Source organism: Canis lupus, chromosome 17 (assembly GCF_003254725.2).
Source record: "Canis lupus dingo isolate Sandy chromosome 17, ASM325472v2, whole genome shotgun sequence".
NCBI lineage: Eukaryota > Metazoa > Chordata > Mammalia > Carnivora > Canidae > Canis > Canis lupus.
In genome coordinates, this window is record NC_064259.1 from 47,808,669 (window position 1) to 47,834,124 (window position 25,456).

The 25,456-nt window shown below is 45.7% G+C and overlaps 1 long non-coding RNA gene across 3 annotated transcripts in view; it reads right to left on the reverse strand.

The window, feature by feature from the left end:
- LOC112664272 (uncharacterized) overlaps nucleotides 1-23,287 on the reverse strand; it is a 38,908-nt gene extending 15,621 nt beyond the window's left edge. Inside the window, exons 1-5 of one of the 3 annotated variants that reach the window (XR_007403355.1) lie at nucleotides 18,635-23,285; nucleotides 13,694-13,894; nucleotides 12,383-12,542; nucleotides 2,330-2,410; nucleotides 919-1,930 (exon numbers count right to left, since the gene is read on the reverse strand). This is a non-coding gene — a long non-coding RNA (uncharacterized LOC112664272). Of the gene's footprint in view, nucleotides 1-918; nucleotides 1,931-2,329; nucleotides 2,411-12,382; nucleotides 12,543-13,693; nucleotides 13,895-18,634 lie in introns of those variants that run through there. The other 2 variants (XR_007403357.1, XR_007403356.1) reach the window with 2 other exon arrangements.
- Nucleotides 23,288-25,456: the final 2,169 nt, after the last annotated feature.

The window sequence follows — 25,456 nt, forward strand, 5'->3', positions numbered from 1 at the left end:
CATCCAAGACCTTGTCTTGCTGGTTTTATTTTATAAATATGTCTCAGACCCACCCCCTCCTCTGGATCCTTTGCCACTGCTCTGGCTTAGGTCTTCATCATTTCTTCAGTAGATTTGCATTCACTTCCTTACTGATCTCTCTTCCAAGGGTTTTCAAAGGAGAAAAGGCTACTGGCATTTAGGAAAGGACAGCTCTATCTCTAGCTAAGGTATCTCTTCTGACCTTGGAATTTAGCACATGAAAAAGATTGGCTATTCAAATCAATTCAAAGAAGTATAAACTACTCAACAACAAATTGTGTCCATACCTATGGGAAAAGGTTGAAATAGGTCCTTACCCAATTATGGAAGTAGGCTCCTGAAGGTTAAATAAATTAATAAAAAATTATGAAGTCATAGAAGAAAATATAAAACACACATACCTTTTGATTGGTTCCAGTTTAAGATGGCAACATAGGCAGATCCTAAATTCACTTCCTCCTATGGACATACTGAGCCCATAGCTACACATGAAAAAAATTTCCTCTGAAAATAGTCCAAAGGCTAGTTGAACAACGACTACACCTTGGGCAAAGAGAAGAAAATCACCTCAAAGTGGGGAGGAGAGCAGGGAGGACACAATCTTGCTGTGAACCTTACCCTCAGTGCAATGACCAGCAGTGGACACGAAACTCAAAATCTGGAGCATCTCCTTGAGGAGTGAAGGGTTCCAACCCTACATCAGCACCCTTAGTTTTAAGACCTACATCTAAAAGATGAACCCCCAAACATCTAGCTTTGAAAACCAAAGAGCTTGTGTGCCTGAGATGCACATGACTAGACTTGACTCTTAAAGCACCCATAGGCTGAGACTTACGGCCCCATGGCCCAGGGCAGAAACAGTGATAGGGCTCAGACTTTTAGGTGAAAGAGGCTCATTTGCTTATATTATTTTTTTATTTTTAAAAATATTTTATTTATTTGACAGAAAGAGAGTGAGAAAACAAGCAGGGGGAGCGGTAAGCAGATGGAGAGGGAGAAGCAAGTCGGCTCCCCGCTGAGCAAGAAGGAGCCGGATGTAGGGCTCGATCCCCCAACTCTGGGATCATGACTTGAGCTGAAGGCAGATGCTTAACTGGCTAAGCTACTCAGGTGCCCCTTGTTTGCATATATTAAAGTGTGAGTCTGAGAACAGGCATCTAATCTAACACACACGGCGAAGAGCCTGCTGGAACACCCTCCCAGGCCAGAGACAGGTGGGTGCCATCTGCACACTCTCCCTCTGCCTTGCTCTAGCTGAGTGAGTATGGTAGCAATGGGAGAAGGGGGGGAGTCAAAAGGTATAGACTTCCAGTTACATATGTATAAAAGATATTTAAAATCTTCTTATAACAAAAATGAAAAAAAGCATGAAAAAGATCGATAAACCTGATCATACCAATATTGATAATTTCTGAAGAACACAAGATGCCATAAACAAAATTAAAGAATATATAAAAAAACTCCTAAGTATGAAAAAACAAAAACATACAATTGAATATTAAAATATATGAAACACATTAATAGACATTCATGGCAAAAAATAACATAAATGACTGTGAAACATGAAAACAGAGATGCCTGGGTGGCTCAGCGGTTGGGTGCCTGCCCCTGGCTCAGGGCGTGATTCACGGTCTCAGGATCGAGTCCCACATCGAGCTCCCTGCCTGGAGCCTGCTTCTCCCTCTGCCTATGTCGCTGCCTTTCTCTCTCTGTGTCTTTCATGAATAAATAGATAAAATATTGAAAGAAAGAAAGAAAACAATTTTCGTCTAGTTAGTAATCAGGGAAATTAAAATTAGAGCAACAGTAACATTATCTCCTTCCTTGGGTTGCCTAGCTGGCTCAGTAGGTACAGCATGCGATTCTTGATCTGAGGGAAGTGATTGCAAGTCCATGTTTGGCGGAGAACCTACTTAAAAAAAAAAAAAAAAGAAAAAGAAGAAAGATTATTTCCTCTCTAGATTGAAAGAGAGAGAGAAAACACGAGTGAGGACAAGATATTACCCACACGCTGCTAACGGTATATGGTTTTAGTCTGAATTGAAAGGAAATTTGACAGTATCTCAGAACTTAAAGTAGACATATTCTTTGACTTAGTAATTCCACTTCTAATCTAACTCCCCCCAAAAAATCACAAATATACACAACACACAAGAATGCTCACTGCAGTGCTGTTTGTCAATTAAGAATTGAAAGAAATCTGATGGCTAAAAATATATGGCACATCAATAGCTAAATATACCATGGTTCCTCCTATCTTAAGGTACTATACATAGACTAAAAAATAATGACATCCATATGTACTCACGTAGACATTCAATGAGAAGATACAGGTTCAGAAACAAGTAGTATCAATATCTTGTTATACGGCAGAAAAGAAGTGCCTTGCCTGAGAAAGCAAATTTTTGGTAAAGCATGAGTAGTCATGAAGGAATTAAACCTTTAATTTACCTTTTTGAGAATTTTGCTACAAAATACACCCTTACTATTGCATAAGAAAACTGGAATAAAGGAACATACCAGATATTACTTCTTCCCTTTACTAAAAAGGGAAGGGAACAAACCAAGAGAATGAAGGGCAAAACGCAAGCAATTACGTCAGAAAGGCATCCATCAGCTCTGTTCTCCCTCTCATTCTTCCCTAAAGGAAGAAAAGAACCACCACCAACAGCAAGCACCTAGCTCCACCAGGTGGCACCCCTGGCTCACGCTGTTCACACAGTTCTCTGATAACGCGCTATATGAACGGTGCCTGAAGGTGTAGTCCTAGCATCTGTCTTTGCCTCTTTGGGGACTGGAGAGTCTATTCCCATGTTGTTGATGGGGAGCTTTCTCCCACTCCCCACCCCCAACGACCTTTAGAAAAATATATTTATTACAATTGCATTCTGCAAATTAACAAAGCACTTTGAACTCTATTATTTCTTAAAGAAACTTTAAGTCTTAAAGTACCTAATTAGCATAGTACCACCCAAGAACCAATTTGAAGCCATTATCATCCAACTGCTACCAGGACCCTAACTCTGTAGCTCTTCGCCACACCGCAACCAGCTTCCCAGCTACTGCAGGGCTCTTCCTTTCTGTGGTGAAGAGATACTAGAAAGTCATGTTGGGACACCTGGGTGGCTCGGTGGTTGAGTGTCTGCCTTTGGCTCAGGTCGTGATCCCGGGATCCTGAGATCAAGTCCTGCATAGGGCTCCCAGTGGGGAGCCTGCTTCTCCCTCTGCCTGTGTCTCTGCCTCTCTCTCTCTCTGTGTCTCTCATGAATAAATAAATAAAATCTTAAAAAAGAAAAAGAAAGTCAATGTTACCACACTGGAGTAAACTTGGTATGGTTTAAGTGTAGATTTGAGGTTATTTCTAATCCTCCTTTGGAGCAGGGGTTCAATGGCAGTGGAGATTCTTAATGCTCAAAACAGCACAAAGTACATTGTATCATTGTGTTTCTTGGACATTCAAGAGCGGAGGTAGTGAGTTGGCAGTTGATGTGAGTCTCAGCTACAGTGAAATGGTCTGAACTAGACATAAGTTCCACTTCTGAGGGAATACAAATAAATAAGTATTAGAATAATATTTTGAGATATTTTTTCCTCTTGCATATTTCCTTTTTAATTTTTTTTAAAAAGATTTTATTAATTTATTTATGAGAGACACAGAGAGAGAGGGAGAGATATAGGCAGAGGGAGAAGGAGGCTCCCTGCTGGGAGCCCAATATGGGACTAGATCCCTGAACCCTGGGATCACACCCTGTACTGAAGGCAGATGCTCAACTGCTGAGCCACCCAGGTGTCCCTCCTTTTTAAATTTTCTGAATTGTGCCCTAAACCACCTCTGTCCAAGAAGTTGGGCTTAGTTTAAGTTGATTGTCTCAGAAGCAAGAGCATTAGCAGGAAATAGCATGCCAGTCTCTGGCTAAAGCCCAAACTCCCTAAGGAGATTAAGTGAGATCCCTCTGAAGGTAAATATCACAGTAGAGCTAAAATCAGAATGAAGAGTTCCCTTGGCTGAGAGGGAGGGTGTGTGGGGGGTAGGGTAAGGGAGCTAGGAGAGGTCTGGTGTTAGAGTGTAAAGAGTTAGGAAGTTTGCGGAAAGAAATGGCCACAGCCTCCCACTAGTTCCTGAGTCCCAGAGGCCCAGAGGATTGTTTGGCTCTATCTTTTTGTCAAATTCTTGAAATCCTACACAAGAGAAGGCTCATGCATGATGTTATCTGGGCAGAGTTCTTGGGTGAGTGGGGAGAGTACAGTGTGATAGGACTCCAGAGAGATCTTAGGGCACCTGCGGCCAGTGAGCAAGCAGTGACACCCCTGCAAGGGAATCAGTAGTTAATTCTCTACAACTACAGAGTCAGAGACCTGTGAGGAGGGGCAGGGATGGACTGGAATTTACTGGGATTGAATTTCTGCTCTTCCTATGGAACAGCAGTAATGCTGGTGGTGCTGGGGCTCCAAATAGAAACCAAGTTAAAGCTAGATGAGGCTACACCTCTTTTATAGGAATCTAAAGACTGAGGTTCCTCCCTGACACATCTTGTTTTCTTATCAATGCTGCACCGCCATGCTAACCTATGAGGAGATTCCTGGAAACATTTATACTTATTTTATCATGACATGGCCACATGACTCCACTGTTTCTGAAGGAGGTCTGGAAAAAGAATTATAGATGTGGAAAGAAACAACACATTCAGTTTAAAACTATAAGCAACCGGGCATATGGGGACTGACTGCCAGTAGAGAATAGTAGAAGCTTTCAATGAAAGGGTCACACATCCACACACACATTCTACTTTTGCATCATCTAGAGAATCTCCCAGGGCACCACAGAAGCCTTATCTTCTCAGACAAAATGTTCCCACGTAGTCAAGATTCTATTCTTTTTTTTTAGATTTTCATTTCATTTTTTAAGTAATCTCTACATCCAACTTGGAGCTTGAACTCTCTTATCTATGACTTCAATTAACACCTCTTTGCTGATGGCTTCTTGGTCTACTTCTCCCTTCCAGACACCTCTACCTAGCTTCAGATACACACCTGGCAGCCTCTGCCCAGGACTCATCCTACAGGTACTAGAACTCAGTACAATTAAAGCATAATTCATGTTTCGTTTAGTCTCAAAAAAAAATAGGATAAAAACAATCGAGCACTTAAAAGCACACAAGTTTATTAAATTGCCAGGCAAAGAGCATATACCAAGGGAAAAATTCAGTGAAAACTCTACAGTTGGGGAACAGCTAGTGATTTTTTAAGTAGTGATGCTAATTAAGGGTTAAGTGAGTCTGTATGTCTGTTCCATTGTTCACTGGTCAGGAAAGTATTCCAATAGTTTTGTTAGGGTCTATCTTCACAGGGTCACTCAAGTTCATGGTCCTTTATCTACTAATTGGGATGAAATATATTCAATGTTGTCATTTTCTAGGCCAGTATAAGTGGAAAGTTTTGTTTTGTTTGACGATTTTACTTTGAATCAAACTGTGGTTGAGCAGTTCAGACTTTCCATTTGACCCTAACTGACCACTGGCAAGCAGTTCCTGTATGGAAGATGCATGAGATACCCATATCAAGCCTGCTGTGATGGAGCATCTACTCCTGGTGCCTCTCCTTGATCCTTTACGACCTGGAAACCCACCATCTTTATCATTTAAAGGAATCAAGCCTTCCATTGTGCTATGGAATAATCTAATTCTGCTATAGAATGTTTGGTTCTGTCTTTGTCTCATTCTTGAAATCCTACACAAGAATCTCATGGGGTGTTTCTACAACGTATTTCAGGAGAGCCAACTTCACTCACATCTCAAATGACCATCCTGCCCTTGCCCATATTTTTTGTCTTCTTTTGGTCACCTCAAGTCCCTGCTTAGGACACATTTCTCTTCTTGGGCCTGGAAACTCTCTGGAACATGATGCTTTTCAATTTTTCCTCCAGCTCCATTGGCATGGCAAAACTTGGGTAAGACTGGCTCACATAACTAGCTCCTTAGAATCAACTAACCATGCCTGCTTCCTGCCTGGTTCGGGGAGGGAATTTATCACAAAGGAGGGAGGGTTTTGGAAGATGAAGGACATATAAATAGAGGCAATGGGGAAAAGGCAGGAGGGAGTGGTAGCAGCCAAGGAGATCATGAAGAATCTGCAGGAATCCTGAAGAGGGCATTGGACTGCACATAGCATCACATAAGGAGCAGAGCCTTGTGGGAACCAGTGTTCCCACAAGAGGCAGGAATCCACACACTTCCTCTTGGCTTCAGGGTAATAAGAGGAGGCAAGTGGGCCTAGGGTGAGCTCTGGGAAAGGAAGTGTGGAGCAGGCAGTCCTCTCTGGCCTCACTAGGTCTTAGAACTCATATTGTGGTCCTTGAGTCTGGAAATGGTAGACCAGACAAAGGGATTCAAGGTGGAAAGGCAGCCATCCAGTATGGATTTGATGAATTTCTTAAGAATTAAACCTGGCAATCAGAGCAATAGAACCAACTTGGGACCTTTATTTCAAATGTTACTCCCAGTATGCCCTGGACAGAAGTTAGTTGCATGAATTTTTTAAAAAATGAACATGATAGAAGTGAAAAGTGGTAAAAAGAAAGGAAGAAGAAAGAAAGAAACAAAGAAATAAAGAAAGGAAGAAAGAAAAAAACTCAAATTTAGAAGCAGATACTATGGAATCTGGGGCATAGTAGGTCAACCTGCGACAAACACTTAGTGATTACCTACTGAGTGCCAAACATTCTAGGCGCTGGAAATGAACAATGGAATAAGACTTGTCCTTGGCCTTCTGGGAGGTTTTGTTAGAGAGCATGTTTTTCTGATATGGCATGAATCCTGCCTTTCTCTTCCTTCTCTACCAAGGATTTTCTGACCATCCTTTTAGATTAAATTCAAATCTTACTTGCTCCATGAAACCTTGTCCAACAGCTCTAAGAAAAAAAAATTAGCTCTTTTTTCCTCTTTGCTTCTAGAGCATTCTTTTAAACTTGTGTTATGTTTTTTGTACTTTATTGCTATTATTTGTTTCTATATTTGTCTTCCTCTGTGGAGCGTCTATAAGAGAAACACTTTGTGTTATTTGGATTTGACTCAGCTAGATTTATGATGTTAATTAAAATGTGCACATCGACTCATGAGTGGGTTTTGAAAACAGTAGATTGTGAGCAGTGTATTTTAAAAATGGAGAAGAGAGTAGAAACCATCAAAATGATCCAGACATTTTAAGGATGAATAACGTCTCATGAAATTTGTTTCTATTATCTATTTGGATGTTCTGAGTCACAAGAAAAATGTTCTTCTTATTGAGGACAATTTTTAAAAAATCAGACATTAGAGGCTCAGATATTTGGGATAGACTCTAAAGAAAGCTATATCCAGAGATTCTGAATCTTTCAAACTGTGAGAGGGATCTGCACTGTACAGAGAACACTGGGTCAATTGATACAAGCTCATAGCTTCAATGAGCAAATAAAACAACTATGGATTATGTTATGGAGGTCAACAAGCTATGTCTGTGAAGACAGTAAATATTTTAGGTTTTATGGGCTTTAAGGTGTCTGTCGTAACTACTCAACTGTGCAAGAAGCAGCCAGAGATAATATGTAAATGAATGAGTAGGACTGGATTCCAATAACATTTGAATTTCATATATATTCAAATGTCATGAAGTATTCTACTTTTGATTTTTTCAACTGTTTAAGAACGTAAGAGCCACTCTTAGCTAATGATGTTTTTAAAATATACCGTATCAATAGAAAATTTGAATGGATGCAGAAGCCCCTGCATCTATTTGAACTTAATAAAATTTGGCAGGGCCTGCACATCAGATGATTGCCATTAAAAAATAGTTTGTTACAGTCCCCAAGAGGAGAGGGCCCACTATGTCATGGTATGGGGAGCACACACAGGGAAGGACCAAGGTCACTCCAGAGGAATGAGGGAAATGCAGGCAAAAGCTTTCCCTGTGGTTTCTGTGGGAGAGAATGAGTGCGTCAGGGTAAGCAGGTTTAGGATTGCCTAGTTTGAATAATTTCAAACTGGCTCTAGGGTGTAGGATCTGTCTTTGGTTATCTAGTACCAGGTTCTGGGGTGATGAGGGCGGGTGGATGGTGACCTGGAGTGTGAGAGTCCAGTAAAGCAGGTGGTTGGGGTTGTGAGCTCTGGACTGGTTTATATTTGAAAAGTGTGCTTATTTGTTTACTGTCTTTAAGAATTGTAATTCTTAGGGAAGGGCTAACCCAGGGAACACCAGGCCCCAGGTGTCAGAGCATCAGAATAGAGCAAATAAAATACATGGTTAATACACATGGGCGATATAAAAACAAGGGGCAGGGGATGCTTCGGTGGCTCAGTCGGTTAGGCAGTAAAGTGTCCACCTTTGGCTCAGGTCATGATCCCAGGGTCCTGGGATTGAGCCCCACATCGTTGGGCTCCCTCCCTGCTCAGTGGGGAGTCTAGTTCTCCTTTTCCCTCTGCCCCTCCCCTCCACTAATGTTGTCTTTCTAACTCTCTATCTCAAAAACAAAAACAAAATAATAAATAAATAAATAAATAAATAAATAAATAAATAAATAAATAAATTGGGGGCAGGTCAGATTTGGCCCATGAGATGTAGCTTGTCATCCCCTGGGGTAAGAGCCCAAAGCTTATGTTGAAAGTCAAACATGCAGTGGTTGTGAAAAATAAATACATGGTAAATTAATAGATGTAGTAAATCATGAAGCTTCTTGATCCTTGCTAGCAACCAATAAAGAAAGAAATTATAATTTATGATCAAAAACCCCAGCATCCATTCAAACTTAAAGAAGACCTTATCCTATTTGGCCTATGTATTCTGTTCATTCTGCTCCTGTAGTCCCCAGAACTGAATATTCCCTGGCCTGCTCTTTCTATCTTTACTGAGAAGGGCAACAGTCAGAAAATGGAACTTGAAATTCTCAAAGTAGTTGTCAACATGTTTATATCTGCACAAGCCTGCTAGGAAAATATTAGTGAGATCTCTGTCATCTCATCATTTCCCCCAGGCTAAATCAGTTTTTGGAGTTCATAATCTCATTATACCATTGTGAATTCCTTGAGGGCAAGGATGCTGTGTTCCTCCCCATGACTATCTTGCTCATGTCCTCTTATTGGACATGAGACCAGCCTGGAGCCCACACCTCCCTGGACCTGGTGCCTGCCCCAGTCTCCAGGGGCAGGTGCAATCTCTGGCAAGTGCCCCCTCGTCTGTAGCCCGGGAGATGGGGTCCCTAGATCCCAAAGGTTTCAGGCCTTTCATGTGCCCCTCCTGCTGTCTACAGTCACTCTTGCCTTTTCCCTGGCCCATTCCCCATTCTGGACGTCTGACCCTTCTCATCTCCCTCAGATGTCCTGCAAGTTGACAAGCCTGAGACTGTGAGAAATCACAGCCACCTGTTCCCTTCCCTCATGTGGCTGTTCACACCTGGTCTGTACAATGATCAGTCCTATCACCTTTTGCCATTGGTCTTGTCTATTAGGCCTCAGTTTCTTGAGGGTGGAGGGCCTGATGCCCAGGAGTTACTCCATAAACATTCACTGGGTGGATGCATGAGTGAATGAGCAAAAGCAAATGCATGCCAGCTTGAGAAAGAGGGAAGAGTTTTGAGGGCAGGTTTAGGAGTGACCACTGTGTCCTGTGAATGGGCCCCGAATATTCCTAGTGGCTTTGTAAATCTTCATTCATGTTTGATAGCATTTGGGAGTGGCAGCAGCTCAGCTAGAAAAGTGCCTCCTGCAGAGACTCTGCCAGGGAATTCTCAGCATGCCCAGGGAGAGAGGGAGTCAGAGGGAACTTTAGGGTGTTTAAAGGACGATCGTAAGTGCACATGTAGGGATGGCCAGGAGCCCTCAGTGATGCTCCTGCAGGGTTGCAGGGAGGAGACACACAATCCTGATTTAGACTATGTCATCTGGCTAGATTTGTCCTACACATTGTGGACATTGTCCACAATAATAACCTTTTTTTGTCATATTTCCTTCACTACCACACATCGACTGATGACTTTACTGGTGTATGAAATTTATCTATTATTTTACTGGATATTATGAATAAATGAGAGTATTTACACTGGTTGATGGATCTAGGATGCCTTCTTCTCTCTACTTTATTTTCAACATGTTCTATAATATGTATGTGCTCATTTCGTAATGGACTAAGAAACAAATGAAGAGTCCATACACAGCTCTTCTCTCCATCGTGTGCTTTTCTTTGTGTTATGTGGCTGGAGAGCTGTGATGCAATGTTTAGCATGTGGGCTCCAGAGCCACAGTGCTAGGGTCTATATATTGTGCTTTGTGAGTTTGGGCACTTCACTTAACCTCTGCAGGCCTCAGTTTCCTCATATGGAAAATGGGAATAACGATAGCACCCGTCTCCTATAATTGTTATGAAGGTCTAATGAGCAAATATGTGTACAATATTCTGAATGATGTCTCCAACATAGTAAGGTTCAAGTCAATATTAGCTATCATTTCTATTTGTGTATGACGTTAATACCTAAAAAGAAAAACAGCGAGCCTAACAACCCAAAATGGTTATAAAAGTCTGTTTACAGGGGTGCCTAAGTGGCTCAGTCGGTTGAGTTTGTCTGACTTTTGATTTTGTCTCAGGTCATGATCTTTAGGTTGTGGGATCATCAAACTCTGTGTCGGGGCTCCGTGCTTAGCAGGGAGTCGGCTTGTCCCTCTTCCTCCCACCCCCCACCCCCATGCTTTCTCTCTCTCTCTCTCTCTCTCAAATGAATAAATAAATAAAATCTTTTTTCAAAAGTCTGTTACAGTGTTTTGTTGACTTATGACATAGGTTAGAAGACTTTCCATTCAAAATAACAAAAATAAAATAGTTGTGTTGCTCAAGCCAGATGCTAGCTATGGTAAGAACCCAGTTCTACCAGCCGGGGTCCTTCCCAGCTCTGGAAGGCCCAAGTTTGGCTGTGCTTGCACTGCCCTCTGGTGGAGATCTTGCGGGAGAGCTGGAGGCGAAAGGACCGCTATATTCTCACTGAACAACACAACCAAACAAAAACACATGCATATAATTCCCTTTCACAGCTTGGACAAAGTGATTTTTTAATGGAACTCTCTGTCTCATTAGGCAACAGCCTGCAGCATAGGGTGGGAGCAGACACATTGTGGCGTCAACTCTGGGTTCTGGTTGTTGAGTATGCTCTATGGGGTCTACTGATCTCTACCATGCTCTTCAATGCACAGAGCATCAGATCAATCCTTACAGCAACTCTTGGGATGGGCACATTGACCCCCACTTCAATGATGATGCTGAGATTTATGGAAAAGCAGTGACTTGCCCAACATCACACATCAATGTATTTGGTCATTGGTTATTCAATGTGCCAAGTAGAGCCAGGGACCAGAGGTTGAATAATCCCCTCCCAAGGGCTCAGAGCATGCTATGAGAAAACCATTAGGTATAGTGGTTGCTGGGGTGTAGGGGGTGGCCCAGTGGACCAAAGGGATTTATACAAAGTTGGTCAGAAGAATTCCCAGAAGTGGAGCAATTGAGCTCAGTCTTATTTTTTTTTAAGATTTTATTTATTTATTCATGATAGACACACACACACACAGAGAGAGAGAGGCAGAGACACAGGCAGAGGGAGAAGCAGGCTCCACGCAGGGAGCCCGACGTGGGACTCGATCCCGGGTCTCCAGGATCGCGCCCCGGGCCAAAGGCCAGCACCAAACCACTGAGCCACCCAGGGATCCCCAAGCTCAGTCTTAAAATAGGAGTGGCATCTTGCCAGGTGACAAAAGCTGGGTGCTGTAGGCCTCCTGACCTTGTAAAATCTCCCTTGTGATATAATACCTTGTAATATATATATGACCGAGCATAAATGAATTCTAATATATATTTAATCTTTTTGCTTTGATCTTTAGGTTTAAAATTTCAAAATTAAACAAGCAAGAGATCGTTATTAAAAAATTCTTAAAATTACAGAAACAAAAATAATAACTATTTTGGTTTACATATCTCAGATTCTTTTTTTTCTGCACAAAGAACTGTGTATGTATCAACCTAGCAAGACGTCAGGAGCATTCTCCTATGTCAACAAACATGGACGTTCAACACATTTCCAATGCTTGCAGAGTGGTAAATCCTGTGGTTGCACCACAGTATATTTGGCCAATACCCTGCTGGTGGACATTAGGGCCATTTACTGAACAACTCTGCAGCTATGTCAGGCTGAGCTGGAGAATGGGGCCGAGATACACGCAGCTGGGGACAAGCCAGGTAATAATTATTCAGTGACCCACCCTTGCCTTTCTTCTAAGTTATTTGCTTTAGATGTAGCTGCAATTTTGAAAGCTAATCTGGGTATTTTGCAAGAAAAACAAATAAGCAGAAGTACCCTTTGGAGCATTAAAAGTAGACGTGGTTTGTGTGCAGTGAAGTCTCAGAGGCTGGCTGAAGTGGCCTCTGGGAGCCGGTAGATGTGGGACAGCACCAGACTTTTCATCTTCCCAAGGATGTGTTCGTTACGGGCAGAGATTCTGAAATGCCATGTAACCCTGCAAATATAGACATTCCCTTGTCACCTTATCTTGTTTTGAAAATGAAATTTATGTCCACAAAAGTGAGGTGTGCTTATATCCTAATGAAACCTTACAAGAGTCTCTGAGTTCCAACACAGGCATGAGTACTTTAGGTCTCAGTGGTGGGTCCTTGAAATCAACATACCTTGGCCACTTTCTTCCCTCTCTTCCCCTTTTCTCACCCCTCTCCTAGTTTTTTTTTGAATACTTACTTTGTGCCAGGTGTTTCCCAGCTCCCGGGGTGGAGGAGTGGGGGGGATTGGGGGCCGGGGACACATAGTGGAAATGTGCTGACCTGACCTGTGAGGACCCTGTTCGCAGTCCCTGGGGGCAGTCGACAAATCTAAAAATGCATGTGTCAGGGCAGCGTGTGTAGGTCCGAGGGAAGCAAGTGTAATTGTGTCTACAGAGGTCACAGAGGTCTGTGGAGCCGCTGAAGTTTGAGATGCATCTTGCCAGGAAGGCAGGGGGGACATGCTCGTGTAGAGGGACCCAGGGTGAAATCAGCAGTCCTACTTGCACAGAGAGAAGTACAAGGCATCTGGGGTGCTGGGAGCCTGCTGGGGGTACGGCCGAGGCTGGAGAGAGAGCAGGGCTTTGTAGGGCTTGGAGACAGACAGGTTTTCTGCTCCACATGATGAGGAGGCACCTAAGGACTCCTAGTGAAGAAATTACAGTGTGTCATGGGTCATGACCCTTCTTGGTTCCTTGCCTTCAAGCGAACTCTACTCCGAAATGACCTTCCCATCCCATCTCCCTTTTCATCTGGCTCACTCTGATTGCTCCTACATGTTTCAGCTCAAATGTCCCTCCCTCCAAGAGTCTTTACCAGAGACATCCCTTTTGGTTCTGACACCGCTACTCAGTATTCACGTCACGACCTGTCATGAGCCTCTGACACCTGTAAAGTGAGGATCACAACACGGTCTCTCTTCTAGGCGGGGGCAGGATGTGAGGGAAGGGAGAGGGGATTCCGACGATGGTCACTGCTGATTGATCTGTGTGACAGCAGCAGGGAGGTGATTGGAACCAGGTCAGGGTCCTGAGAAGACTGCACACTGGATGGGAGTGTGAGGGGCACTCATTGGCAGAGGAGGGATGTGAGTAGTGGGGGGCGGAGATGGTACCTGGCAGATGGCTTGGGGATGGTGGTGGGGCAGAGAGGGCCGAGGACTGCTGTGATAGGGAGAATCAGGCCAGTTCAGACCCAGAGCTTCCACTTCAGTCTTTGCCCCTGAAGAGCAGTACCAGGCTTGGGGCAGCTCTTGGAGGGTGGCGTCCTCCCGGAGCGTGGAGAGCCTCACAGGGCAGGCCATCACCACGGAGTCCTTGGTGAGGAGAGGAAGAGAAAGAGAGAGAGAGGAAGAGAGAGCCTCAGGGATCTCTGAACTCAGGGGCACCCAGGCTGCAGTGATGCCCAGGCCTTGGTCTACTTCCTGTTCCCACTAAGTGTCACAGCAGAGGCACTAGACTTTCTCTAACACGACTGGGGGGCCATCGAGGGGAGAGGCTCTAGTTCCCCAGCAGAGCATGGAACAGAGAGAGGGCCTGGGAAAGATTTGTTGCATACATTGCAACATCTATGTTGAACAAACCTGGGTGGGACATGATCAAAATACATTTTTATTTATTTATTTTTTAAATAATAAATTAATTTTTTATTGGTGTTCAATTTGCCAACATACAGAATAACACCCAGTGCTCATCCCGTCGAGTGCCCCCCTCAGTGCCCGTCACCCATTCACCCCCACCCCCCGCCCTCCTCCCCAAAATACATTTTTATTTTTGTCCTACCATCCTTTTAAAATTTGCCCAGGACTCTTGCCTTTTCTGTTCTCACTCAGGCGATAACTATCTTGTAGTCACTTCAGTTGTGAATGGTCTCACTCAAATAATTAGAAAGGCTAGTTTGTGTAATAGTAATAATAATAAATCAGAATGGAAATTAGTATTCAATCTTGTCCCTTCCTCCTTGCTGTAGCAGATGGATGAAAACCTGCTGAGAGGCCGGTGGTCAACTTCTCACTTTCTCAGCTCCTGTCCCCACATCGTGCTGATGAAGGCTGGTAATCGGTTGAAGGTGAAATAACTAGGGGTCACGACAGGGTGTCCTGTGGTGGGAGTGTGGCTGAGGGAGCCTCCTCAAGAGGCAGATATCTGAAGCAAAGGCTCTCACCTGTACTGCCTTCATGGACTCTTCAGAGACCCCCTGCAGCTCCCTGTGACCATAGCCCCTGTGACGTGGGCATTGTGTTCTGTCTCTTTGGATGTCATTCCCCTGAGCCCCTGGTTCGCTGGTGGCCCACTGTGCATGGAATCTCACTATTCCGGTCACTCACAGAGTCCTCACTGATGAGTCCTAGGAAAGCAGCCCTGTCCTGTGCGGCCTCCCCTGTCCTGTCCCGCTGCCCAGGCTGCCTCAACTCTCAGAGCACTTTCTGCACCCCCGGTCTGTGTGAACACAGGGTGGGATCTTCTGGTGCATCTATGGAAGGCCCCTGGTCAGGCTCAAGGGGAGGAGGCCACCCCTCAACACTCCTTGAAAAGGAAGTGGGTACTTGGCCACAGCGCCCTGCAAAGAAATCTTTTCACAGCGCCTCCCCTCCTCTCTTGACACTGCACAGACCTCTCTGTATTCTCAATTAGGGGACAGGGCTCAGGGATCACAGAACCTGCTGGAGATTTCCTCTGTGAATTCTGATATGGGGCCTGGCTCACACCTAACTCTGTGGGGCCCAGTGAGACAAGGACAGACAAAGTCCCGTCTGCCAGGTCTCTGAAAACCCCCCTTTGCAAGTGGACGGTCAAGTTCAGGCAGGGGGAGTTCACTGTTCTGAGAGTGGGGATCCCACAACCGCGAGGAGGAGGGGACTGGACAGCCCTAACGTCGAAGCCGTCTTTATTCCATTCACCTGGGATCTCCTTTAAGCCATCATTTTTAGGTGGGGCTATTGCTGGGACTAAACCCAGCAGAGTATGGGAATGGGTAAGACTGCGCCATCAGCTTGCTGTGCAAACGTGGGCCTCTCTCTCGTTTCTCCCAGGGCCTGGCGAGGACCCCCCCACCCCCACCCCCGCCCTCAGCAGGGGGTGACCCTGCTTGAGCTCACGAGGTCGCATCGGCTGAGTCCCGCCTCCAGGGCCGCCAGCTGGTCCCAGGAGCCCCGGGGCAGCAGGCTCCCCGGAATTGAGCGCGCCTTTGTTCTCGACTCAAAACGCAGGGTGAGCTGTTCTGTCTCCCGGTCTGGGCAGCGAGCTCCTGGCATCCACCTAGACCTCTAAGAAAAGTACCCTGGGTGACCGGTTAGGGGAGTCCGGGCCGCCCCATCTCTTCCCTGCCCCTCCCTTCCACCTCTGCTTAACAGCCCATGAAGGCCAAGTTGGTTTTCTGAGTCTCCAGGCCAAGAAGAAAGAGGCTGGCACTTGTCTCACGAAAGCAGGGAACTACAGGTGTGATCTTTTAATCTTTCGCAAGCCCCCCCTCTTGTAAGTCACTCTGCCTCAAAGGAAAACTGTGTCTAACACGCTTTAAGATCTGGAACAGTCTGCAGCCCTGACCTCCAGAGCAGACCTCTGGGAGCGCCTTTGAAATTGGCGCAGTGTCCGACCCCTCCTACTTAAGGAAGTGACTTTAGATTCCAAGGGCTCCTTCATGCATGGCAATTCGTTTTTAAAGCTTCCAAGGGCAAAGGGTGGACTGACTCCGTGGAGATGCAGAGTGGGGAACCTAGAGTTCTTGTTGCAGAGATGGAAGTCACAGAGTGCCGGATGTCATTCCAGTGACTAAGCCACCTCTTCACTTTACTGAATAGGAGCCAGGCACTGAGGGGAGCAGGGCAGGAGGATACATCCCACAATCCAGGATAACACTGGCTGCTATCTTTGAACGTGGGCATAACTCAAAGCATCCGGCGGCGGGGCGTGGGGGGGTACTGCATATGTTATTTCTAATCCTCATGTCTATTCAGTAGGTATTTATTACCCCCCCCCCTTTTATAGATGGGGAAAGTATGGCTCAGAGAACTTAAGGAACCAATCCAGTGTCATATAGCTAGTTATTAGCAGAGTTGGGATTCCAATCCAGATCTTAGGACTCTTAGGACTCTATGACTCTACGACTCATTCTCATCCCATCGTGCTATGTTGCCTCTCAAGAATGATATCTGTCTTGGAAGAGGATGGCAAGAAGATAGCTAGGAATGGATCTTGCCTATTTCAGGGGGTCCTTGCGAAATCCCAAGTTTAGATAAGTGATAGCTTTGCCTGTGAGTCAGCCGGTCCTTGGCAGATAAAGTAGGTGGGGACAAGGGCACAGAATGAGCACAACCGCTTCTTTTTCTTGGTAGCACGTGGGCTTCTTGTTAATCTGCATCCACTTTCACATCTCCGTGTCTTTGCCCCCACTGCTCTTCTGCTTTGGCTCTCTACCCTACTCCATGTGGGGAAAGTCCATCTCCTCTGCAGAAGAGGGCTTGCTTTTCTCATGACTCCCCTAACACCAGGTGGAGTTAGGTACTCCCTCATCTGTGTTCCCATTGTTCTTGTCCAGGCCCCATGCAGCAGACATTATTCAAGGCATTATTCATTGTTTGTGCAGACCTAGGGCTGCCATGGTGGGAGGGGAATTCTCTTTTACAAGACAGAAGCAGATGCCAGGAATGATCAGAGCCCCATCCGTTGGAGAACAAGGAGATGTGAAGGGATCTCCCTCCAAGGGCGGGGGGTCACGGCCAGGGGGAGAAGTTGGGCCAGGAGCCAGGCACCTAGAGAGGGCAGTGGGGGCGAGCCCAAGTCAGGTCCAAAAGTGTGTGAGGCGCGGTGCCCGCACACAGATGGCCAGTCCTCAGTCAGTGGTTGATGCAAGGGGGAGAAGATGAAGTGATGAGCAGCCTTCATAAGCCAAACCAGAGGCTGTGTTGGTCATGGGCAGTTACCACAGTCCGGGCTGAATTTGTCATGCTCCTGGAACTTCCCTTGGTGTTTCCCAACTGGCGTCCCCGCCAGTGTGACCAAAGACCTGGACCGCCTGGATGGTAAACCACCCCGAGCCTCCCGGCCAGCCGCACTCTGAGCACAGCTCTCCCCTACAGGCTCCTGTCTCCAGGCCTCCACGGTGGTGCTACCAGAGGACTCAACCCCCCTGTGTGGGGGCCGGCCCCTACCCCTGGCTATGAACCCAATTGTGCCCCACACCCCCTTGTTTTTCTGACTGGGTGTTGGGAATTTCCTTGGTTAAGCCTCCAGGTCTTCCTTCCTTCTGGGTTTAATGAGCTCATTTATTTTTCTTTTTCACTTAGCAGGTTTTAGGGCTGGTTAATGAGTGGTGGGGTTCTCTTTAAGAGCCAAGTTAGGCCAAGCTCAGGGCACTTTTCTTGCCATTTCCAGTTCCCAAGTCCCCAGTGTCTCTTGCAGTCTCTCCCAGGCTCTGGCAGCCATCCTCCTCAATTCCCCTCTGTGGAAGTTTCTGGAATACAATGACACATCGGCCTCGGGGCTTTATTTTGTTTTGTTTCTTCACATGTCTTCCCTGGGACAGTTGTTTCAAGATGATCTTGTGCTTTCTAAAGAGAAGAAGCTGTCAAAAGCCCAGGAAAAGGGACCCATTTTTAAATGCAGAATTTCCCCTTTAGGTTTTATCTGAAGCTTTTGGTAGCTTTTGGGGTGGGGGTGGGGGGTTGGCTGTGAATTCCAGGGAGACTTGCCAGAGGCTATTTAAACCTCCTTTGTGTAAAGTGTTGTAAAGAGCTGCCAGGAGGGAGCACTAATAGAAGGGAACTTGGAAGCCTTGCTGTGGTGGTTGGCACTTGGGAAACTTTCAGCCCAGAGAGAATGAGAAAGAATGCAGGGTCCATGTGGCAAGAACAGGGATCCATAGGGACTCAATGGCTTACTCAGTTCCCAGAAGCTCCTTGAGGTAATGACTTCACAGCTGCTTTGGTGAATCATGTACCACAGAAAGTTTAGCCCAAGGAATCCTCTTGCCTGTTTGTTCATTCACTTATCCATCCATCCATCCATCCATCCATCCATCCATCCATCCATCCATCCAATAAGCAAAGATTGAGTACTTGCTGTGAAGCAGGCACTGGCCTAGGCCCTGGGGTGGCAGGAGGAATGATTGGACACAGTCCTAATAAATGTCCACAGGTCATCTCCATACAGTTCAGGAAGTGAGGATCCTGTGCAAGAGAGTCAGATAGAGAGTGGGAAGGCACCAGAGGATAAGTCACAGAAACCTCAGCATGCCATGCTTCAGTAGTTTGCAGGACTGTTGTTAACTCCTCATTTCCTGCTGAACTCCTGAAGCTTAGGTTCCACACTCCCCTCCTGAGCTCCACTCCCCACTGTGAAGTCACAGCCCTCAGCCAGCCTCTGTGAAGGGTCTGAGCTGGGGGTGGTAATGGGTGGCCTGAGGTGCTTCCATCCCAGGTGAGAGCAAGGCTCTTGGGGCCAAGTGTCCTTGAGGCCCAAGATAAGTTTTTGAAGCTTTTTGTCATCTGACCCTAGCAAAGATCAGAGAGAGGGGAGGCAGCCTGCCTTTAGCTGTGTCAGCTGTGGGTATTAGTTTGCTAGGGCTGCTGTAACAAAGTCCCACAGAATAGGGGGCCTGAGGAACGCAGTTTATTGTCTCACAGTTCTGGAAGCTAGAAATCCAAGATCAAGGTGTCACCAGCGTTGATTTCTTCTGAGGGCTGTAAGGGAGAATCTGGCCCAAGCCTCTCTCCTAGCTTTCGGTGGTTTGCTGGCAATCTCTGGCATTCCTTGGCTTTTAGCAGGACCAACCCAACTTCTGCTTTCATCTTCACAAGGTTTTCTCCCTGTGCATGTGCCTCTGAGTCTGAAATTTCCCCTCTTATGAGGCTTCCAGTCATATTGGATGAGGGCCCACTCTAATGACTTAACTAATTATATCTGCAATCACCCTATTTCCAAATAAGGACCGACATTCTGAGGTCTTGGGGGTTAGATTTTAAAGGCAGGAGTTTTCAGGGGACATAGTTCAATCCCTAACACCATGTTTCTGACTTTATTGCCCTCCTGCTACCATCAGCAATGCCTATGAGGAGGGCGCCAGAGTACCGTACCTCAGAAAAGCTCAGGGGTGGTGGGTGCCCCAGGGAGAGATCAGAGGGTGGCCTGGAAGCAGGGAGACATCTGCAGGCAGGAGGGCGTTAGTGCTGAAAAGGAGTATGGCCCAGGGAAGCTTCCTGAGTGGCTGAGGAGTGGCAGCTAGCGGTGCAGGGATTTGATCCTCTATGCCTTTGGGCCGAGAGCTGGTAGGAACCTGAATGGAAGGAAAGCCCCAAGCAGGCAGCCCTTTGCCTGGGACAGAGTTGCCAGAGGAGGGCAGGGGCAGGCTGCCCCTAGGATCTGAGTGAAGTGATCCCTGGAACTTGTGGGGAAAAAAAAAAGCAACCAAGGTCCAGAGTTCTGAGGTACTTTCAGATAGTCTGGCGGGAGAGAACTGGTGGCGTGTGGGGCTGCTCTCAAGGGTGCCTGTGATGACCGAGGCTTCATGAGTGACTTGGTGCTCCTTCGTGCCACCATCCAGAATCTGCTGAGACTCTCTTAACCACATCCTCTTTGAAACACAGAGGAATTTAATTAAAAAGCATAATTATACTGTATCATTGTAATAGTTCACTTGTGGACTTTGACAGATAATTCTGAAAAGGAAAACTGAGAACATTTACCTCACCAAATATTAAAATTTAAGATAAAGTAATTGTCATTGAAATAATATATTTTGGCACATGAATAAATGGAATAATGGAATAGGCCCATGGAATAATGAAAGAGGCTAGATTTCAGGAATGGACATAGTATGTTGACATTTCAATTCAGTGGGAAAATTAGGATTGATTCAAGAAATGGTGTTGACCTAATCAGCTCTCCATCTGGGAGGAAAAAGCAAAGTAGACACCACCTCCTACGTATTGCTCTCATAGGCAGCAGTAAATCTCAGATGGGTTTGGTTTAAAGATGTAACTGTAAATAAACAAACGCAAAACATATTTGAGGAAAATTTAGTGGAAAATTCACTTTCCAAATTTCCAAATTTGTGTAACTTTGGAGGAGAAGGAATATTTTTAATAATTGTGGAAATCCACAGAACTGAAGGGGGGAGAAAGGACACATGCTTGCTTTTTTTTTCAGATTTTAAGAAAAAAAAAACACGATAAGGAAAGTCAAATGACAAAGGATAGATTCAGCTAAACATGGGTAGCATGTACGAAAAGATGTTATCCTTAATTTACTCAAAGCTCATGTAAACTGGTAATAAAATGACAAAAGGCAGGAGGAGCATAGGGAAAAACAAGAACAGGCAATTCACAGAAAGAAAATAAAGATTTAAGTGGAGTCGAAAAGGATTGGTCGGAGAAAGTCAAATCTGATGATTTATTTGTCAGATTGGCAAAAATTTAAAACACCAATGACATCTTGTGCTTGAGAGAATGTAGGAAGATGAGCACTTTTACACTTTGCTGATATGAATATGAAATGCTGAAACCTCCAGGAAAAAGAACCTGGCAATGCTTATTAAAGTTCAAAATGCCACCATTGACTCAGCAACCCTGTTTTGGGCAGTTATTCCAGTAGATTTAAAATACCAGTACCCAAGAATAGATGGACATGGATGTTGACAGAAGCACTCTTTGCTGTGGCAAAATATAGGGCAATGTATAGCCATCCACCACCAACAAAATAATGGAATAAACATGGTGCCTCCATGCCGTGGGAGGTCATGTAGTTACCACAAAGAGTTAGATTTACCAACATATTCATCTGGAGAGATGTTAATCTATTAAGTGCAAAAGCAAGTTGTAGAAAGTGTGTATACTATGACCCCTTTTCATAAAAAATTTGAATAAAAGCAAATAAGACTTAACACACACGCCCGTTCTGTGTGTGCAGGTACTTACTCCAGTGGGAGAAGGGCGCCCTCACAGCGTGTGCTACCTCCAGGCAAGGGCATGGGATGGCATGAATTTTAACTTCTTGTTTCTGTATCTTTGGCCTTTATGCTTATTAAAAGAATCATGTTTTTGCTTTTTTAATTAAAAGCAATTGGGTAAAGGCAATTTTAAAGGGGGGAAAAAAGGGACAAAGTGTTTAGAACACTTCAGTGACTCACTGGGCCCTCAGGATACAGTCCATTTTCTTTAATGGACTTACAAGGCCCCTGGGATCTGGTGTCCACAGGCAGTACCAGCCTCTATTTCCTTTTGTTCTGCCTTTCTCCCTTCTGTTTTCCAGCTGTGCAGGCCTAGGAGCATTCCTGACTGCACTCTGCTCATGCCGCACACCTTGAACCTCCTTCCGTAGGCTGGGCAAAGTACCCACCTACCCATTCTTATAGCTCCTGTACCGATGTCTCTGGTATTGTGGCATTGTGGGCTTCCCCCTTAGTCCCCTGTTAACTTAGTGGATGGTAATTACCAAGAGGCAGGAGTAGCAAGTGTCACGGTATCCCTAGTGCCTTGTCTAGCTCACTGTAGGTACTAAACACACATGTTTGTTGAACGAATACAAGAAAGAAGGATGAAATGAATAAATGGATACCTGGCGTTAGAAATAAAAGGAAAAAACATAGCCTGTGCCCTCAAAATTGCATGGTGCAGAGAAAGGCATATAAACAGCCCGGTTATAATGTAAGAAGATAATTATCATTACAGGTCTGAGGGAACATAAGCTGCCCAAAATCGCCTTGGGAGGTTGGGGAAGTTTGGAACGTTTCACAAGTGAGAAAACATTTAATCAGAGATTTGAAGTATGAACAGAAATTTACCAGGAAATAAGAGGATGGAGTGATGTTTCTGGCACACGGACCAGCCCCTGCAAGGGCATGGAGGCATCAAAGAGCATGACATAGTCTGAAAACCTCAAGTGATTTAATATTGCACCAGCATAAAGTTCAAGGTTGGGGAAAGGAGTATGTGAGAAGATAAATGGAGGCAGTTATTCCGGAACCAAATCATTCACAAAGGTCGCTGAAAGCCAAGCCTGTGAGTTTAGAGTTTAGAGGGGGCAGTACTATGGAAGGTTCGAGCAGGGGTATGACATGAGAGGGCTTAGATCATACCAGCAGAACTCGAAGGGGAGGTGAGGGTGGGGGCGTCAGATGATGTCAGATGAAGGGAGACTGGCCAAGTGTGCACAACAGGAAGGAAGTCTCTACAGTCCTCCCTGGCGAAGGCACCAGGCTAGGCCAGGGCAGGGACTGGGGCAGTAAAAAGAGGTCAAGTTGACATGACTGGGCACTTGATGGGCTGGCATGAGGACGGGGAGGGAGTCCAAGTGGACTCTCAGATTTCCAATTCTGCAGCTGGTTTTCTTTATTACAACACGGATGACCAGAAGAGAAGCAAGTCTGAGAAAAGCAGAAAGAGGAGAACTGCTCTGTTCGGGCCATGTTGAGATTATGCCTTTCCTAGGGCTGCTAAGTGCTGCAAACTTCATGCCTTCAAACCACAGAAATGGAATTTTCTCACAGTCCTGGAGGGTAGAAGTTCCAAATCAAGGTGTGGGCAGGGCCAGCTCCCTCTGAGACTCTGGGTGGCATCCTCCCTTCCCTCTCCCCAGATTCTGGTGGTGGCCGGCAGTCCTCGGTGTCCTTGACGTCCTTGGCTTCAGCTGCAGGGCTCTGGTCAGTGTCTGTCCTCACGTGGTGTTCTCCCTGCATGTGTCTTCCTTTTTTTTTTTTTAAATTTTTTTAAATTTTTATTTATTTATGATAGTCACACACACACACACAGAGAGAGAGAGAGAGAGAGAGGCAGAGACACAGGCAGAGGGAGAAGCAGGCTCCATGCACCGGGAGCCCGACGTGGGATTCGATCCTGGGTCTCCAGGATCGCGCCCTGGGCCAAAGGCAGGCGCCAAACTGCTGCGCCACCCAGGGATCCCTGCATGTGTCTTCCAATGGCACTTTCCTCTTCTCCTGAGGACACTAGTCATATCGGATTAGGGCCCACTGCCATGACCTCCTCTGAACCTGATTATATCTGCAAAGACCCTATTTCCCTATAAGGTCACATTCACAGGCACTGGGGTTAGGACATCAATACAGCCTTTGGTGGTGGTGGTGGTATGGGGCGGGGTGGGGGGGGCACAATTCAACCCATAACACTGAGTTTGAAGGTCCATGGGACCTTGGGTGGAGGTATCCAGGAGCCCTCTGGTTAGATGGGAGTGAAGGCTCAGGGGAGATCTCGGGCTGTATCTTTATTTAGAATCTGCCATCAAAGAGACAAGCATGAGGTGATCACAGCAAGCAGGCAAGGGGCCTGAGAAGAGACTCCCCGGGGAAGTCATGGTCAAGGGGGTGTAAAGGGCAGAGGATCCCTCGTAGGATGGTGGTGGCTGAGAAAAAGGGCTAAAGTGTGATGCGTGTTAGAGGGACTCTGGGCATGGCTGACACTGAGCTGGCCTGTGTCCTTCCTTTGCCGGGGGCTGACCATCACCCACTGAAGTACCAGCGTGTATTTTTTGTTGCCTGGTCCTTTCACGTCTGAATCTCTCTCCCACGTTTGACACAGCTTTTTTTCCCCTTATTCAGGAAGCACTGGAGCCCTGCAGCCATCTCTTGTAGGAGTCAGCAGGGACTTTAAGAGATGTTGTTGGGGCAGCCGCCTCCCTAAACTCAGCACTACAGTACAGCATTGATAAAGCAAACAAGGCTGGCTTGTTTGTGTTTTGCGTTTCTTCAGAAATGAGCTGGCAGTTTTGTAATAACACAGAGGAATTACACTTTACTACATCACCAAAATATTCCCATATGGCCATAAAAGTGTTGTCCAGAGCATATACAGTCTTTCCCCTCCCATCACACATACCCACTCAGCCATAAGAGAGCTGCAAAGCCAGCTCTTGGGTATCAGAGAAAGCTACAGAGTCTCAAATGTGAGACAGAAAGTCAGGGCAGATCAGAATGACTCAGCCAAGGGCTTCTGGAAGGTGTGCCTTTCAAATATGGTAAATAACAGATTGTGCAGGGTCCCTGGCTGGTTTCTTCCTTGTTGCAACCAATGCATCTGATAGGCTTATGGTGGACACTCAACAAATATCTCCAAGCTCTGGGTGAGCTAGGATGTGAGATGTGTGTCCACACTGGGATCAGTAAATGACTGACCAGCAATGCCCAGCCGATGTGGCACTCTCCATCCACCGATACAGTGTGAGCAGGAGTGAGACGCTCGCACCTCACCTTTTCTTTTCCCCTGTGGGATCCCGACAATCAGTGGCCAGGCCTACTGCAGATTGGCAGTGCTGGGCTAACCCTGCTCATTCCAGCAAGACCCATCTTCTCTGGCTCTGGAAAATGCATAACAAACAACAGCCAGAGTGATTATTTGCATTATGACTTAATAAAAAACAATGGCTGATATTTATCAAGTGCCTGCTATGGATCAGGCTCTGTGCTAAATGATTAATATGCATTATTTCAAGTAACTTGCAAAAACTCTGCAAGATAGGTGCTATCTATATCGTCATTTTAAGACGAATATAAATCTTAAAATGATGAAGTCACTTTACTCAAGTTCTTGCTCTAGAATGTGGTCTTGGGGGTGTTTGCACCCAGACCATGTCTGGGACTAGAGCCCACCCACCCGCTGAAGCCCTTTGCTGCGCTTGTGAGATTTGCCAATCTCCTGGTGAGATTTCTTGTGAAGTTCCTGTATGTTTAATTTAGGAATTATTGCCTAAGAGATGGGGTGAGAATGGTGTGGACAGTCAGGAAGCCCTCAGGGCAGCTGCTGTCAGGTTCTAGGAATTAGGACACAATTTTGGTTTTAGGAAAACAAACAGTGGTGAGCTTAGCAGGAAATGCAGAAGGGCCTGAGTGCCCAGGCTCATTGCTGCCCGTGAGCTCTGCATGTTTGTCAGGT